This window comes from Pinus tabuliformis, chromosome Q (assembly GCF_031772625.1).
Source record: "Pinus tabuliformis cultivar Carrire ecotype Pingquan chromosome Q, CPIR1, whole genome shotgun sequence".
NCBI lineage: Eukaryota > Viridiplantae > Streptophyta > Pinopsida > Pinales > Pinaceae > Pinus > Pinus tabuliformis.
In genome coordinates, this window is record NC_142296.1 from 1189085625 (window position 1) to 1189102731 (window position 17107).

The window sequence follows — 17107 nt, forward strand, 5'->3', positions numbered from 1 at the left end:
TGGCTAGCCATTTATTTTGTTGTGGCAAGGATTGACGTTGCTCCAAAAAATATTTTAGGCTTTGATGGTCTGTGCAGATTTGGAAACACCGCCCAAATAATTATGGTCACCAAGTATCTACTGCATGTAAGATGGCCATCATCTCTTTCTCATAGGTAGATTGTCCCAAATGTTACCCAGTCAGTTGTTGGCTAGTGAAAGCCAAGGGTCGACCTTCCTGCATTAAGACAACACCAATACTAGTACCTGAAGCATCACTTTCAATCACAAAAGATTTGGTGAATTCAGGTAGTGCCAATACTGGAGTGGAATACATGGACTGTTTGAGAGCCATAAATTCCTGATTGTGTTGCATCAATCCAGAGGAATGAATTTTTCTTGAGAAGGTTAGTGAGGGGTCTAGAAATGCGACCATTTCCTATATCTTTTTGGGATCCACCCAGACACCTTCACGACCCACAATTTCCAAAATAATTGACTTCTTCCATGCCAAAAGAGCACTTGGACTTTTTGACAAATAATTTGTGATTCCGGAGCAGTTGCAAGAGCAGGTCTACACGCTGAAGATGTTTTTCCCACGGTAGGCTGTAGATGAGAATGTCATCAAAGAAAATGAGGACAAATTTTCAGAGATATGGTTTTAGCAGGTGATTCATGAGGCTTTGAAAAGTGGATGGGGCATTATAGAGACCAAATGGCATTACCAAGAATTCATAATGGCCTTCATGAGTTTAGAAATAAGTCTTGGGAATGTCTACTTCTTTCATTCGTATTTGGTGATAGCGAGACCAGATATCTAGCTTAGTAAAGAATTGAGCACCATGTAGTTCATCAAAGAGATCATCAACAACCGGGATAAGGAATTTGTCTTTAACAATGAGCTTGTTGAGGGCCAAAATGTCTGGACACATGCGCCATTCCCCATGTTTCTTGAGCACCATGACCACTGGTGATGAATAAGGATTGATGCTAGGACGAATAACACTGGCTTCAAGGAGTTCCTTAATAATTTTTTCAGTTTCATTATTTTGGGCGAAAGGATATCAATATGGGTGCACATTTGGCAGTTGTGCCTCGAGGACCAAATTGATGCTATGATCATGTTCCCCTCTAGAGTGTGGAAGCTCTTTAGGTTTGTCAAATACTTGCTGGTGGTGGTTTAGACTTGTTGCATGTCAGGATGAATATGAAGAGTAGTGGGTTATATGGCCTGGATGGTATTAAACTTGGCGATAACTCCATGATGGCCCTTTTTCAACAAATTTTCCATTTGATGCGAGCTGATGATAGAAGGAGCACCTGCCTGGAGTCCACGAAGGGTATGCATGTGGTCATTCTACTTAAAGCTCATATATAACTCCTAGAAATTCATTGTGATTGGGCCCAGTGTGCGAAGCCATTCAACACCCAAGAGAATGTCACAACGACCCATGTCAATCGTAAACATGTGGGTCTTTAGGTGGTAGTATCCCATATGAAGTTTAATATTTTCGCAGCGGCCCTCACATTTCATTGGCCCCCCATCAGTAATCAAGACTTGAAAATTAAAGACTTCCCTTACAAAACAAGGAACAGATTCGGTGAATCACTAATGATTAAAGTTTAGAGTGCTGCCACTATCAATCAATACTACTACAGGACGTTGTTTAATAACGCATATGATTTTGAGAGTTTGGGGTGCAGACATGCCCGCCAAAGCATGTAGTGAGATAACTGGTTCCTCTGGCATAGTTGTGATATCATTGTCCTACTAGGTGTCCTCAACTTTGTCCTCTGGTCCCCCAAGGGGTGGGGCTTCCTCAGATGAGTTGTGATCAGTAACATCAATTTGAAAGAATTTGGTTTCGTTGCATTTATGCCCCAGAGAGTATTTGTCATCAAAGTAGTAGCACAATCCTTGTTTTCTTCTTTTAGCCATTTCTGTTGGAGACACCTTTTGAACCTTAGGTGTTTGGGTAGGGTCGTGGGCCTAGGTGGGGCATCCCTTACCTATGAAATTTGGACAAGAATACTGGGTAGCTAAATCACGTTCCACTTTGACAGCCTTTATGCAAGCGTCTATCCATGTAGGTGGGTGGTGCATCTGGACATGTGCTTGGATGCCTTCTTTGAGACCACTTATAAAACATTCCAAGTAGAGTTCATCTCCCAGACCTTCTATTCAGATGGCAAATGTCTCAAAGGCTGCAATGTAGTCTTTTACTGTTCCTATCTGTTAAAGCTTAGTAAGACGACCCAAAAAATTAGATTCTTTGTAAAAGTGGTCATAAAGGGATTGCCAAGTTATGTTCTCGGGATAGCATTTCCTATACCATTGTCACCATTGCCATCTCTCTTGGTCTACGTAAATGGCTCCCACACATAGTTTAGTTGCATCATCGTTGATATCATTCAAAATGAAATATTTTTATATTTGTGCTACCCATGCTGCTAGATTAGAGCCATCAAATTTATACATGTCCAGCTTGAGTGGCCGAGGGTGGTAATGTTGGTGATTTCCATGGAAATGAATATGATGGCTAGATTATCCTTCAAGGTGTTCATCAATACTATGTTCCCCCTGATGAAACCCCAGCGTCCTCCTACTAGTGTTGTCAATGAATTGTGTAATTTTCTGCAGTTCTTCATGGAAGAATCAAACCTTTGTTCAAGTCTCTCGATCTTCTCATTAGCCATAACTTGAGCTCTGGTTTCTGCCATACACAAATCTTTGTCCCTTGACTTCACCTTGAAAAAATTTGGGACTACTAGAAAATTGAAGTTGACAAGTGAATGGTACCACTGCGATCAACTCGTCATCTTGAATCTTATGGGCTAAGTCTCTTGTAAGCGTCCCGGAAGGCCTCAATTTTTTTCTTTTTTACTCTGAACAGAGTTTTACTCCCTGCTGATTAATACTACAGTGTTCAAATTCTAGAAAACTTGATCTTGCCCAATGTCTTGCGAAAATCGGGCCCCGACTATAGGAGACACAAGCCTCACTACGTAGAGGGTCAGATCTGGCTGTGAAACCCCAATGGCTGAATGTGAGTTGGATTGCGGCGACGAAAAAACGCCAACTGCTAGATCTGAATGGTACTATGGTGGTAGAACCTCAACTGGTGGATTTGATTGTTGTGGAGGCAACAAAACCCCAACTACTATATTTGAATTATACTACGACGATAGAACCCCAACTAGTGGATCTGATCTGGAAAATAAGATAATGGGCGATCTTGAGAGAGTTGGGGGAACTATGGTCTCAAAGGAGTGTCAGGTGATACATATATTAATATACATAAGAGTCCAAAAATAGTACTCGGCGTAATATTCAGGGCAATAACTAAGGAGGATCAACCATACCCTTAGTCGTAGTACCCAACTACCCTATTGTACGTGCGATTAATCTCCTAGATTGTTGTTCTGAGTGTACTGTAGTAGCAAGACGACCGACGACTTATCTAAGGTGAGGTTTAAGGTGAGCCTAGGGGCTTCCAATATACCCAGAGGGTACGTGGAAGGTAGTCCATGGGCGGTTCTATCTAATGCGATACTACTCGAAGGGGTACCCACAGAGGTTACAAGGGAGTCCAACAAGCATGACCACCTCTTGTATTTCCTGCATGCATTCCTCCCCAAATCCACAGGTTTATGTGCTCAACGACAGATCTCATGGTTTAAAGACACCGAACACGTCTCTAGCCTAAAAAAAAAGTCTGCCAAAAATGGAGATACCATTAGCCCTGGAAAGATCTTTGATACCAATTGTTATGCTCTTGACCTTCGAAAAATTCAAGAATGCCAAATATGTGAAGAAATACAACCCAAAACACAAAATAAAATGATAAAAATAGCAAGTATTTTATTATTTACAGATAAAAGCAATGTTCACTTGCCTCTTCGAGGGGAAACCTCAAACAGAGCAGAGCTCGATTACAAAAAAATTCTTGATGATATTTTCCTTCTAACTACGACTATTTATAGCTAAATTACCTTCAACAGCCTAACGATTAGTGGTCCTTTGCATAACATGAGTTAACCACTTTATTTATTAATTATGGCCCATTGCAACTAACTTTGGTCCCTTTCTTAAATGCGGGTCAACCACTTACAATTATTAATATGGGATTTATTGACTCTTTAACTAACTATAACTATGACTCGACCCTATTACATAAATAAAGGGGTTAAGGTTGGACCCTAACATAGGATGAGCTAGGAAGTGTTGGTGTTATAGTTGTTGAAGATGATTTGGAGAGCCTAACATTTCTAGGACTTCCAAAGAGTTGGCACAACTACCAGGACTCAATTAATGGGAGGGAGAAGCTACCAGAATGGGAGCGATTGTGGTTCGACTTGGTAAAAGAAAAGATTCTATGGAACACTAGAGATGGTACCTCATGCAAAGAACTCGAAGATGAATTTTCATTAGCCAACAAAGAAAATGAATCCAAGGGAAAGAATTCCCAAGGGGAGGAGGGCAGAAAGAAGAAAGACTTGTTGAACATCAATTGTTTTCACTGTCATGAGTTCGGGAACTATGCCACAAAATGTTCGCAAAATAAATCAAGCAAGAAGGATCATGCAGTAGCAGCAGCAAGTGAAGCTCTAGGTTCACAATTCAAACCTAATTTCACTCTCATTGCATGCATGGAAAGCACTATAATGGGAAGCATGTGGTATCTCAACAACAATGCCTCACTCCATATGAAGGAGAATAGAGATCTCTTTAGTGACTTGGAGGAGAAAGACCTTAAGCAAAACATAGAGTTTGGAGATGATGAGAGGTATAGCATGACTGACATTGGGACAGTTACTTTTCATAGAGAGTCTAACTCCCCTCTCAGACTCACAGATGTGATGTATGTTCCATGACTAAAGAAGAATCTTGTTTCTGTCACAGTATTGGAAGATCGTGGATACAATGTGATTTTTAGTAAAGGAAAGGTTTTCCTTAGACACATCGCCATGGGTTAGGTGAAACATATCGTTGTGCGAGTCAAGAACCTGTATGCTCTTGAGGTACAAGATGCATGCAAAGCCTTGAGGAGCAAGGAAAATATTAGAGATTTGTTGGTTGAGAGGGAGCATAAATTACCTCTCAACATGCAGCCTCAAAAGCAGCCTCGACAAGTTGTGAAGAAACCACAATTGGAAAAGAAGAGAGGAGACTGAGTGGAGACATCCACTCAAGCAGAGACCTCTAGTAGGGGGAAATTTCAAGTCAAGTGGCCAAAGGGAACACATGCAATCATACCTCCAGGTGAGAGGTGGGGCGATGTGAAGCAATAATGCCAAGAGTGCATAAATTTGGGTAGGATCCACTGAGGTGTTTTTTGTCTCATGGATCATTACCTTGCTATGGGGGGCCATAATATTCAATGGCAGGAGGATCAGTGTGACTCATATACTAAGGAGTGAACAACACTATTGACAACAAAGAAGGAGGCTCAATAGCAGAGTCAACAACAACACAATTTTTCCCAGTAAACAGTTGTAGACACAATGGATTCAGTTTATTTTGTTTGGATTCCTTTTTGGTTGTAGATGTTGCAGTAGCAACAACAACAGTGATAAGAGTTGCATGTAGAATTTTCCAAAGGTGGCACATTGAGATAGAGTTAATTTCCTTTCTTTTTGAGAGGGAGTGTTGAAAATAGCAACAAGAAATGTTAAAAATAACATTAAGAAAAACCTCATTCAATTTTCCCATAAATTAAATTAGAAATTAAATTGTAATTCTATTCTCATAGGAACTTGTAACAATTAACTAAGTTAAGTTGACTTAGTTAGCTTAGTAAATTCGAGTTGGAAGTCTATCTAGAGTAATGTAGAGTGATCCCTTAATTTTAGGGGCCCAGATTGAGTTCAATTTCAGTTCTAATTATTTAATTCAGTTTAACTAAGTTAAATTCAATTTAACTGAGTTAAATTCAGTTGATCTAGTTTTAATTGTTGCAGGAACTAGTGATAGTGTTACAGGGAAAAGTGTTTATTTAGAACTGCTCTATCCCACTAAGGTGTGACAACTACCTTAGAAACAAACAGAGAAAAACTACTTTTGTATTTCCTTTATGAATTATAGATAGAGAGGAACAGAAAGACCAACCTCTGTCTTGCACTAATCCTTCGATTTGATCCCTCTCTTCTTTGGTAGTCCCCAGCTACCTGCTCTCTTGCACGCCCAGCTTTACAAAGTACCTGTAAGATCACAGAAGCATAGCACTATACAAAGACATGGATCTATAATCATAAACAATATAGGATCAGATGTAAATTGACCATACAAATGTAACAAGCATCAATGATACAAAAGCATGGAGGAAAACTCAAATAGCTTTTATTGATAAAACAAGAAAACATCCAGGAGGATTTACAACGAGTTGTTCGGACCCAGCATCAACCTCCCAGTAAAGAAGCCCCTCTTCACCTCAAACAAAGCTTAGATCACCCAACAATATGATGTTTGTCCCTAGAAACCAACAACAGTTCCTTACAATATGAAAAATTCTAGCCTCTGGATCTCTGGGATGAGGGATCCATATATAGATATCTGTAAGGGGGATGAGTTAGCTTGTGATTTGATTAGTGTCTTCTCTCTGACAGTTCTTGCTTCCACTTGGAGGCTGAGGGCCTCTTACTCATCCTTGGTCGAATTTAGTGAGGCAAGTGTCACAGGAGAAGATTCTGGAAGCTTCCATTGCCTCTCCACCTCACGGAATGACATTGCCATTTGTCATTTCTCGCCCATTGCACCCCACAGAAGGGAATTTTGAAATGCAACGCACCCTCACAGTGTATTTAGGTGAGATGCAATGCACTTAGCCAGTGGAGCAGCTGCAATGATCCTGTTTTGACCAATTCTGAGTAGTTTCTCATGGAGAACTTTTGGGAGAAGCTGTAATCTGTTGACCTTGTTCCTTTACGGGTTGGAACAACACTTTTAGGGACTTAGGAGCCCTTGGTTTATGGACATTTCATGCTTGGGATTGTAGGGCACAAAAATGTCTATAACAGTTGCCCCCTAAAGTATGAGGCTGTTAACCTTTTGGTGTCGGGTGAAATGCTTTATTATGAGGATCCGAAGTTCTTTCAATGCTGGGAGGAGACCTGTAATAAGATACAATACAATACATTATCTTCATACTATTTTCATGATCTAGCTAAGGTGGGCATTCCCATGCTCAGCTTTATAAATTCATTTTCATGTACATAGGACAGACAATCGTCTGAGTGTAGACTGATGATTCTGATAGAGCCATCATCCTTTTGTGTGGATGATTATCTGTGCGGAAATGATGTACATTTAATGTCTTTATTTCCCTGAATATATATCGCAGCCCGGATGGATGAAAATAGATCCGGGGTCTTCAATCTCGTCCGATCTTCACTCGAAGTACAAGTCGATCCATGTGAGAAATGTTCTGAAGTCGAACATGGAAAGACATCGCTTGATTACCAGTCAATGATGTAAATTGTTAACAAGTGCGAGAGGAATCACCGATAATGATAATGACCCTCAAGGTACTGCAGTACAATTCACCTGGTGTGAATAAAGGACTTGGTGTCGAACACCACGCAAAATCTTTCGGTTGAAGGCCATTGATGTAAACCTGTCGCCGGAAGTGAGAAACCTGCCATTGAGGCATGCAAGTTTCAAAGTACTGAATGGGGTGTTCCTAGATCAACTTCTTGGATAATGAGCTGATGTCAACAAGAAGTGATCCGTCACAGGAGGGTCTTAATGAATCCCACATCAATGACACGGAACGGAGCAAATGATTTTAATGGAGGTGAAAACGATCTGGTGATGTAAGGTTCAGGGTGGTGGTCATGAAAGAATGGAGTATAATGTATGGTAGTGGGTGAGACACAGGTGAATTCTCTGAATGACTTCTCTTGAACATATTGGCGACACTGATGTGATGGATTGGTAGCATTAACCCCAAAAGTGGATGGTATGGCGTGACCATGGTGATGTGACCGGTGAATGAAACAACCAAACCCGACTCGGGCACGGAGTGGAAGTGTCATGTTCAAGAGTGACTTGCTACCAACAAAGTTTCTTTGAGTTTTCTTCCCAATTTTTCCCCAGTCATTGCTGACCAGTACCTCTTTATTTTTGTCAAGCTTGAGGAGGATAACATATGCTTGTTCTATAATTTTCCCTTCGGGCAAACCCATCGCCATGTTTTAACGAGCCTAGCGATAGTGAAACTCGTTCTCGTCTATAGACAAGTTTGTTGCTATTAATCTTTTTAACGAGTTTAACGACAAAGATAACTCGGTCCTTTTCAATTTTAGAGAGTCTGAAAAGGAACATAAAGGTAACTCCAAAATTCGTTTTTCGTCATCTAATCCCTTAAGTCTGAAAAAGTATAAAACAATACAGAAGGGATGAATTTTCGATACTTTTAACGAGCCGAACAAAACAAGTGCTCGATCTTTCTGTGTAATAATCCCTCAAGTCCAAAAAGATTAAAATCTAGAGGAGGGATAGCACTTCCTATCCCTTTAACGAGCTAGAGAGGCCAATGGCTCGGCAATCTTTTCATATTTTACGAGTCAGTTGAAAAGAGCTTAAAGGAGACTCGTCTTTTGAGGAACGGGTAGGAGCTGATTCCAGGTAAGGTTTGGAATTTTCCAATCACGGAAGTGTCACAAGGATGCCTAGTGAAATCACTCTTCGCAGTTGTTCCTCAAAATGGGTAAACAATCAAATGGAGGTGAATGATCGGCCAATGAAAAAGTGGAGGTGACGGTGCAAACACGACCAAGGCTTTAACGGCTGAAGTACTACATTCACGATGGTTATTTACCGGGGAATAGTTCATTTTTTAACGAGCTTAAACGCGGGGGGAAACATTTGCTCATGTCTTATGTTTATTTTTTAACGAGCTTGAACTATGTGCTAAAACTGCTCGATGGAATGGTCCCTTTTGATTTTACCATAAATAGCTCTGTTCTTTCAAATATTGTACTGTATCTTTAACTGCTTCATCAAACTAGTCAGAAATGAACAATATATGCTTGAAAACGAGTTAGAACACTAATATTTTACTTTGAACTACGTAAAAAGTAATGAAAAAGCGTTTTTACCTTTCATTTTACCATTTCATTTGAACTTTGGTTTGTTGGAGCTTTGGAGGTGCTTTTCCCCCTTGATTTTCATCAGTTGATTTCGGGAGATTCTGTGGACGATTCTCAGCGCTTTCTGGACCAGGTAGGAGCTAAACCTGAGCTCTTTCATTTCATGGTTTCCATTTTTCATTTTGAGCTTGATTCCTAGCTTTTCTGAGCCCCTGGGGTTTGAAGAACTCGTTCTGCCTTCAGTGCACCCTCTGTGTATCGAAAGGTGCGTTGAATGTTGACCTGTCTAAAGGCTATCTGACATTCAACGCACCTAGAACACTGCTGCAGGTGCGTTGGGTGCAGAAAAGGAATTTAATGCACAATTTTTGATGGAAATTTTGCCTCTTTCTTACCAAAATCAAGATCTAACTCCTCTCTTGTTTGTTTTTCAGAGATATTTGGGGTAAGATGACCATTACATGGCGAGAACGTGAGCATGAAGAAGAGGACATGCTTGCCCTACATGATCCGGTTACAGTGAACGCACTGCGGCAATGTGGCTTGCTGAAGTTCTTCCGCATTTCTAGCATGAGACAGTAGATCAACTTACTGCAGTATTTGCTCGATGCTTAGGATCGTACCAATCAGGTTTTCCAGATCAGGGGAAAATCTATCCCCTTGACTGTAGTAGACATCTATTTCTTGACTGGCTTGTCGAGGCGAGGTTCCCCCATCTCTTTATCAGGTTCGGCCCGAGGAGGCGACTCTGTGAGAGATTATGTTCGCCGGTACTGCAGAGAAGGATCTCAACCGAGTAAAGATGGCAAGATCATCATCCGTGATGTCACTGACAGGTCCCTCAGGACTATTCTGTTTACTTTTGGTAGGATGGCTGGTGGTGCGGCTCTTCATGTAACTAACCGGTCTTACATGCAGTATGCCTTGGAATGCCTCCAACCAAAGGTGTTCAACTGGTGTGACGTAGTACTTCTTGTGATGAAAGAACAGTTGACCAAGATAAAGAACGGGAGGTTGACGAACTTTGGGTACGGTTCTATTTTGACCGCCTTTGCCTTGGAGAAGATACCACTAATGCAGCCGCAGTATATTGCACTTGATTTACCTTCTCCTACTGAACCACGTATGCAGAGATGGGTTGATCATATGTCTAGGCATGCTGGCCAGTCTCAGATTTCATTTTCTGATACCTTCTTCAGGTGGTTTGATCGTCAGGAGATGGTTTATTCCGAGTATCCATATGTTGGCATGGACTTCCGGGGTGATCCAAATTTATTACTGCCGGATGGCGAACAGTGGGGCGCCATTGGTAAAATCTTTGACCATATTCCTGTTTATCGCTTTTCATTTATAATGTCCTTGTGCTTTATTCTATCAAGACTTTAATCAAACTCATGTGTACATGCAGATGTTGGTCCTGTTCGTCCAGCAGTTTGCCTGAGAGTACCAGCTGCCGCCCCAGTAGGAGAGGCCGTCGGAAGGGCTATTCTTTGTGACCTCGATGTGGCTGAGACTCTCACAGCATTACAGGAGCAGGTTGAGGGCCTCACTCTTGGTATTCCAAATGTGAGGTCTAACGAGCTACCTTTGAGGTTACAATGACATACTACTGGTGTGCCCAGACGATGAACTCGTCTTTTACGCATGATCACACAGGCTGTGACTTGCTATCACGAGCATCATTAGACTAGGGTGCCCCCTATCATTTTGAGTTTTTTGGTCATTTGACCGATTTTGTCTTGGTTATAGAACATTATGTGTAAACCATAAACAGTTATATATATTTTTGATTTTCGGAGTTTTATTTTGGTTAAGTTATATGATCCAAATGCAAACATTGATGATATGTTTCTTTTTATAAATGTTGCAAATGTCTATCTAACACATAATTTGCTAATGAGTCAGTTAATGTGTTTAAGTTTCTGGAAATGTGTTGATATTGAATAAAATCAAACTGTCTTTCCAAAATCTTAACCCTTAGGAACATGCGATAAATAGCTGGGTTTCGGACGGAATATATACCCGTGAGTTGTAGTATTACGAGTTGTGAGTCTAGCTTGACAATTAGTTGGCGTATACCATTTGTGATGGCATCAGAGAGAAGTTCTATCAACGTGCTATATTCAGCGATGTTATTTGTTGATGAACCAATACATACCCCTCTAAAACTTACTAACTCGCCGCTTGGATCAAAAATAGCCCAGGCTGCGGAAGATAGGTTCCGAGAACTACGACTTGCTCCGTCTGCATATCCAACACATGACTCCAATAGGTTCGACATCTACAATAAATATAAAAAGTGGATTACTTGACCAAAATAAACACTTTAGCGAAAACAAAAACATAACAAAAGCATACAGGTTACCATTATGCATAGTAACGCTTGAGGTACAACCCATTACGAGGTTGCGCCAGTGGAATTCCGTCATAATCCATTAACTCGTAGGCTCCTTTTGCTAACAGTCGTTTAACAATATAGGGGCCCATCCATAAAGAATTAAATTTACCCGCTCCCAATTTATTGGATTCTTGGTCGTAAAGTAAGACCAAGTCACCTTCTGAGAAGACACGGGGTTTGACATTTTTGTCGAACTGCGCCTTGAATCGTTTCTTATGGGCTTCGTTAGTCAAAGCGGCATCACGACGAGTTTCATCCAATTGGATTAATTCTAAGAAACGAGCTTCTTCTTCTAAAGTTCCGGGGAGGAGATCAATTGCGAGTTTGAGAGACGAGATTTCACACTGGATTGGTAAGACTGCTTCCAGGCCATATACCAGTTGGAAAGGTGTAAACCCAGTTGCATTCCTTACCGATGTTCGGTAATCCCACAAAGCTGAGTACATGATTAGGTGCCATCTTCTTTTGTGAACTCCAATCATCCTTTTCAGCATGTGCTTTAGGACTTTGTTGATTGCTTCAACTTGTCCGTTGGCTTGCGGATAATATGGAGTAGAGCTATCGTGAGACAACCCTAGTTTGGCAGCTAATTCGACCATCATGTGATTGCGAAACTGCGATCCATGATCTGTGACTATAACCTGTGGTACGCCGAATCTGGCAACTACATGATTAAAAAAAAAAGAGGGCAGCTGTTTCACCAGTATTATCTAATGTAGGCATCGCCTCAACCCATTTGGTAAAATAGTCAACTGCGACTATGATATACCCATGCCCCCTGGTCGAGGTGGGGTTACATGTCATGAAATCGATGCCCCATTTGGTGAATGGCCCAACAGCCACTATTGGCTGTAGAGGTGCGGGTGGTCTTCTGGTTTTGCTATCGAAAATTTGACAAGCATGGCAACTTCTGACTGTTGTTATGCAATCTTTGAACATTGTTGGCCAGAAGTATCCTGCTCGTAAGTTTTTTTTTTGCACTGTAGCATATCCAGATTGATGCCCCCCACACGCGCCTGAATGACAATCATTCAAGACTTTTTCGGCCTCCTCATGGGTGAGGCACCTTCTCAGAACTATATCGATACCACGACGGTAAAGTGTGTCACCGACGATCATGTAGTCTTTTGCTTGGTATCGAATACGTTTTTGTTCGAAGTGGGAGGTGTTTGACCTGTATTTTTGGGTTTGGAGATAAATGATTATATCTCCATACCACTCATTGCTTGCAGATATCAGAAACACATTTTCGTCCATGATTGTTTCTTTGGATGTGTCGTCGTTGGACGACAATGGGAGATCACACAATAATTCTGCGAAAACTAGAGCTTTCTTCGACTTGGATTTTACAAATTCCAGATCGAACTCTTGTAGGATTGCTATCCATTTTGAATATTTGCCCCCCAGCAACTATCGCGACAATATATAAGTCATGGGGTTGCAATCTGACAGAATGGTAGTTTTCCGAAAGAGGACATAGTGTCGAAATCTCTGTATCGCTTGAACAGCTACGAGCGCTAGCTTTTCAATGTAAGAATATTTGCTTTCTGTATCATTTAAGTTTTTACTTAAATAATATATAGGATGTTCAATTCCATCGACTTCTTGAACTAAAACCATTGTGATGGTCGTATCCGCTGCAGCCAGATACAGGTTAAAATCTTTTTGATAATCAGGAGCGTACATTAATGATGCTTTCATTAGTGATTCTTTTAAAGCATCAAAGGAAGCTTGCGCAACCTGATCCCAGACAAAGGGTACTTCCTTCTTCAAAAGACGTGTATAACCTTTAGCAAGTTCGACGTAATTTTCAATGAACCTCCTCAGAAAGTTTGCTTTCCCTTGGAGTTTCTGAATTTGAAGAAAATTCGAAGGTGGAGGCAAATTTATGATTGCCTGGACCTTACATGGGTCGAGACAAATCCCGTCCTTCGAGACTACAAAGCCAAGTAAACGACCAGAACTGACGAAAAATACACATTTCTGTGGATTGAGTCGTATCTTGTAGTGTCGGCAACGTAGAAATATCGCTCTTAAATGCTGCAGATGATCAGTCCGCTTTCGCGAATGAGCCGGAAGGTCGTCGAGGTATGGTTGAACGATGTTTTTGATGTCATGGAAGGCATAATTCGTTTCCCTCTGAAACGTCGCCCCTGCGTTCTTTAAACCAAAGGGTAATTTTCGATATGCGAATGTTCCCCACAGACAAATAAATGCAGTCTTTGACTGGTCCTGTGGGCGGATATTTATTTGATTATACTCGGAGAATCCATCCATGAAAGAAAAGATTTCACATCTGGCGCATTCATCATTTATCTGGTCAATGAAGGGTGTAGGGTAGTTGTCTTTTAGACAAGCTCGATTTACATCCCTATAATCGACGCACACTCTAATTGTTCCTTGTTTTTTCATAACAGGGACAATATTCGATACCAAATCGGTTAGAGGAACCGGGTAGATGAAACTAGCATGGTGAAGTTTTTCAACTTCTGCTTTAATGGCAGCGGCTTTCTTGGGGTGCACCTGCCTTAGCCGTTGTCGTACTGGTTTGACATCTGGATACATCTTAATTTCGTGTTCAACGATACTCGAGTCAATGCCTGGCATTTCACTATATGACCAAGCAAAGACATCTCTGAATTCGCGAAAAAGAGCATTATATATTTCCAGTTCTGAAGGAGAACAACATTTGCCAACATAAATATTCTCTACAAGATCTGTTTTGGTCGAGATATTTATGGCGATAATCTCTTCAATGTTGGACAAGTTTCGCTCGGAATCCACCGTGTTTACAGTATTTGATAGGAAATCAAAGACTGAAGGATGATAAAGGTCATCTTTAGTTTCTTCTCCACAATCCGAAAGAAGGGAACGATGGTGGGAATCATTCCATGGTGCTCCTTCAATTACCATTGATTGAATAATTCCTTCGTCGGTGACATGCACTCGCGACCAAGGATCTGAAGGGGTACCATATTCTTTAGACCTATCTATCCAAACGCTTGATGAGCGTTGATTTGGGTTTGTCTCCCATGCTAGGAACATTTATTGCTACAATATTTCCATCGGGCTTGGGGGTAAAACCATTGCATGATCCATGTCGATATTGTTTTGTGAGATCTTTTTAGAAGATATCATATTGCAAGTTCCTATCGATGCTACTTCCGCTAGGTTGATTGGAGGTGGAAGGGCGAAAGTTCCCATTAGTATAGGATCTTTTAGTAGGCCTACTTCGATATTTTGAAGCGAATGGGGGCTTCCATGGATCATGGGAATGCTTCCTGTAACTTGAGAACCATTGGGGAGGAAGTTTTGTTGATCGACGATCGTAATCCCTCCTTGAAAGGGAAATTCAATCTTCCTAAAATAGGTCGACACAACAGCCTCCATAGCATATATCCATGGTCTTCCTAGTAGGATGTTGTAATCAAGATTTCCATCGATGAATTCAACATCTATTTCTACCCTTTTCCCTCCTAGTTCAACTTTCAAGTTACTTAGGATACCATATGGGGTATATGTCCTTCCGTCGAATGCTTTTAATGTCGTTGAAGATCGCGACAAGGTTGGAGATCCTAAAGTTTTCTAGCAACTCATCGACATAATGCATGTAGATGCTCCCTCATCGATAATTGTTCGATGAACAATTTTGTTGAGGGATTTCACTTGAAAAAGGAAAGCTAGTTGAGCTGGTAATTGAGGATCGTATCCTTTATGGTCGAAGGATACAAGATTGGAATCCTTTGGGTCTACCCCACCAATGGCTGATAATAAAGCCTGCCTTTGGGATGGGCAATTCTTTAGTACTTCAAGAGTCGACATAGCGGATGGCGATTGGGCCAAATCTTCCACTATATTATAATGTTGTGCCGCTCTAGCGCGGGGATTAAACGTCGACTTGTGTACTACTCCCTTTGGCGGTTTTATTGTCAATTCAGGGACGATGGGTGGCACAACTTCTATCGAAGTTGTTATCGAACTACTAGGTTGATCTTTATCCTTGTTTTTCGACAGCTGTGGATTCCCATAATCTTTGTTCCTTGTCGATATCAAAGCATCATTTTGCTGTTTTGAAACTGACAACATTAGCACTTGACACCGGGAAGCATCTTCACTCTCAACCAGATTTGTTCCTGGATTTGGAAACGGATCAGTTAACACTGCGGAGGTTTTTGAATTCTTGAAGAATTTTTTAAGCTCAGCTCTGTGTGGACAATCTGCGGTCCGATGATCCTCATCATATATCATGCATGGAAATTTTAGTTTCCTATCTCCAGGAGGGTTTGAAGAAGATTTCACAAGTGATGATTCCTCCTGTTTCTTCTTCTTCCCTTTGCCTTTCTTCTTGCTTCCTGGTTGTTTGGTTTCTTTGCCTTTATCTGTCGATACAGCATTTACTTCCGAAGCAAGAAGTTCATATTTTGCATTTTGACTTGAAATCTTACGGGCCTTTTTGGATGTAGCCTTTGTCGATTTCGTGTCTGTTGTGCCAATCACGCCATCGCCGGCATGAGAGTCATTGTTCGATTTAGGAGGAGGAGGAATTGACAATTCCGGTCTAGGGGCGTCAGGTATTTTATCGTAGAGCGTGCCAGACTGAGTGTAAATCAAGTCCAGATATTGCGCACGAGTGATGAATTTCTCTTCTGTTATGACCCCCCCCTTTGCCACATCTTCCGTGATGGAAGGTAGTAATGACTTGATAAACCATTCAGCTAGGAGCTGATCGGGAACATATGTTTTTACCATTCTACGACGACGTCGCCACTCATGTATATGATCAGATATGTGAGTGGCCGTTGTCTGTTTGAAGTTGGTAAGAAGTTCTGTTCCCGTTTCGTACCTTATTGGTAACTGAAAATGGGTTAAAAAGGTTGTGGCTAAGGTACTGAAGTTGTCGAACGAAGCTCTAGGCAATTCGATGTACCATTTTGCTGCCGGACCCATTAACGTCCTCTAAAAGAGGCGAAGTCTTATTGAATCATCATTTAAGGTGTTTGATGAACACCATAGATGAAAGGTCATCATGTGATTCGATGGATCTTCACCTGGATTTCCATTAAATTTAGGAATATCTAATGGAAGTTTATGCAGAATCGCTGGCCACGAAGGGGCATAAGCGATTGGATCGTTTGTTAATCGGTTTAAATCAAGTAACTCCAAAGTTACCACAAAGGGTAACTGTTGATTCAGGTTAGGTGAAGCATACCCAGGATAAGATGGGATTGCCTGAGCAGTTGGTCTTTGCATACCGGCATAATGCATTTGATGCTGGTATGTTTGGTAAGGTTGGTGGGCATGACCATTGTAAAATGGTTGATTTTGACCGTTTTGAATGTACGACTGTCCACTATTAGCAAAGATTTGTTGCTCAGAACCTTGGTATACTTGTTGGAATTGCGGTTGTTGGTATTGCACCAGCCATGGTTGTGAAGCCATGTGATGTTGCTCGATACTAACAGTTTGACCATGATGAGGGGTAATTGTACCCATCTGAACCTGTGTCGTTCCACCGGTCGGCGATTGTGATTGAGTCGCAAGGTCAAGGGGCTGTTGCATTAGAACCTGAGAAACCTGAGGTTGGCATACAACAGGGAGCGCTTGAACTTGCGACACCGTCACAATAGCTGGCATAGTTGG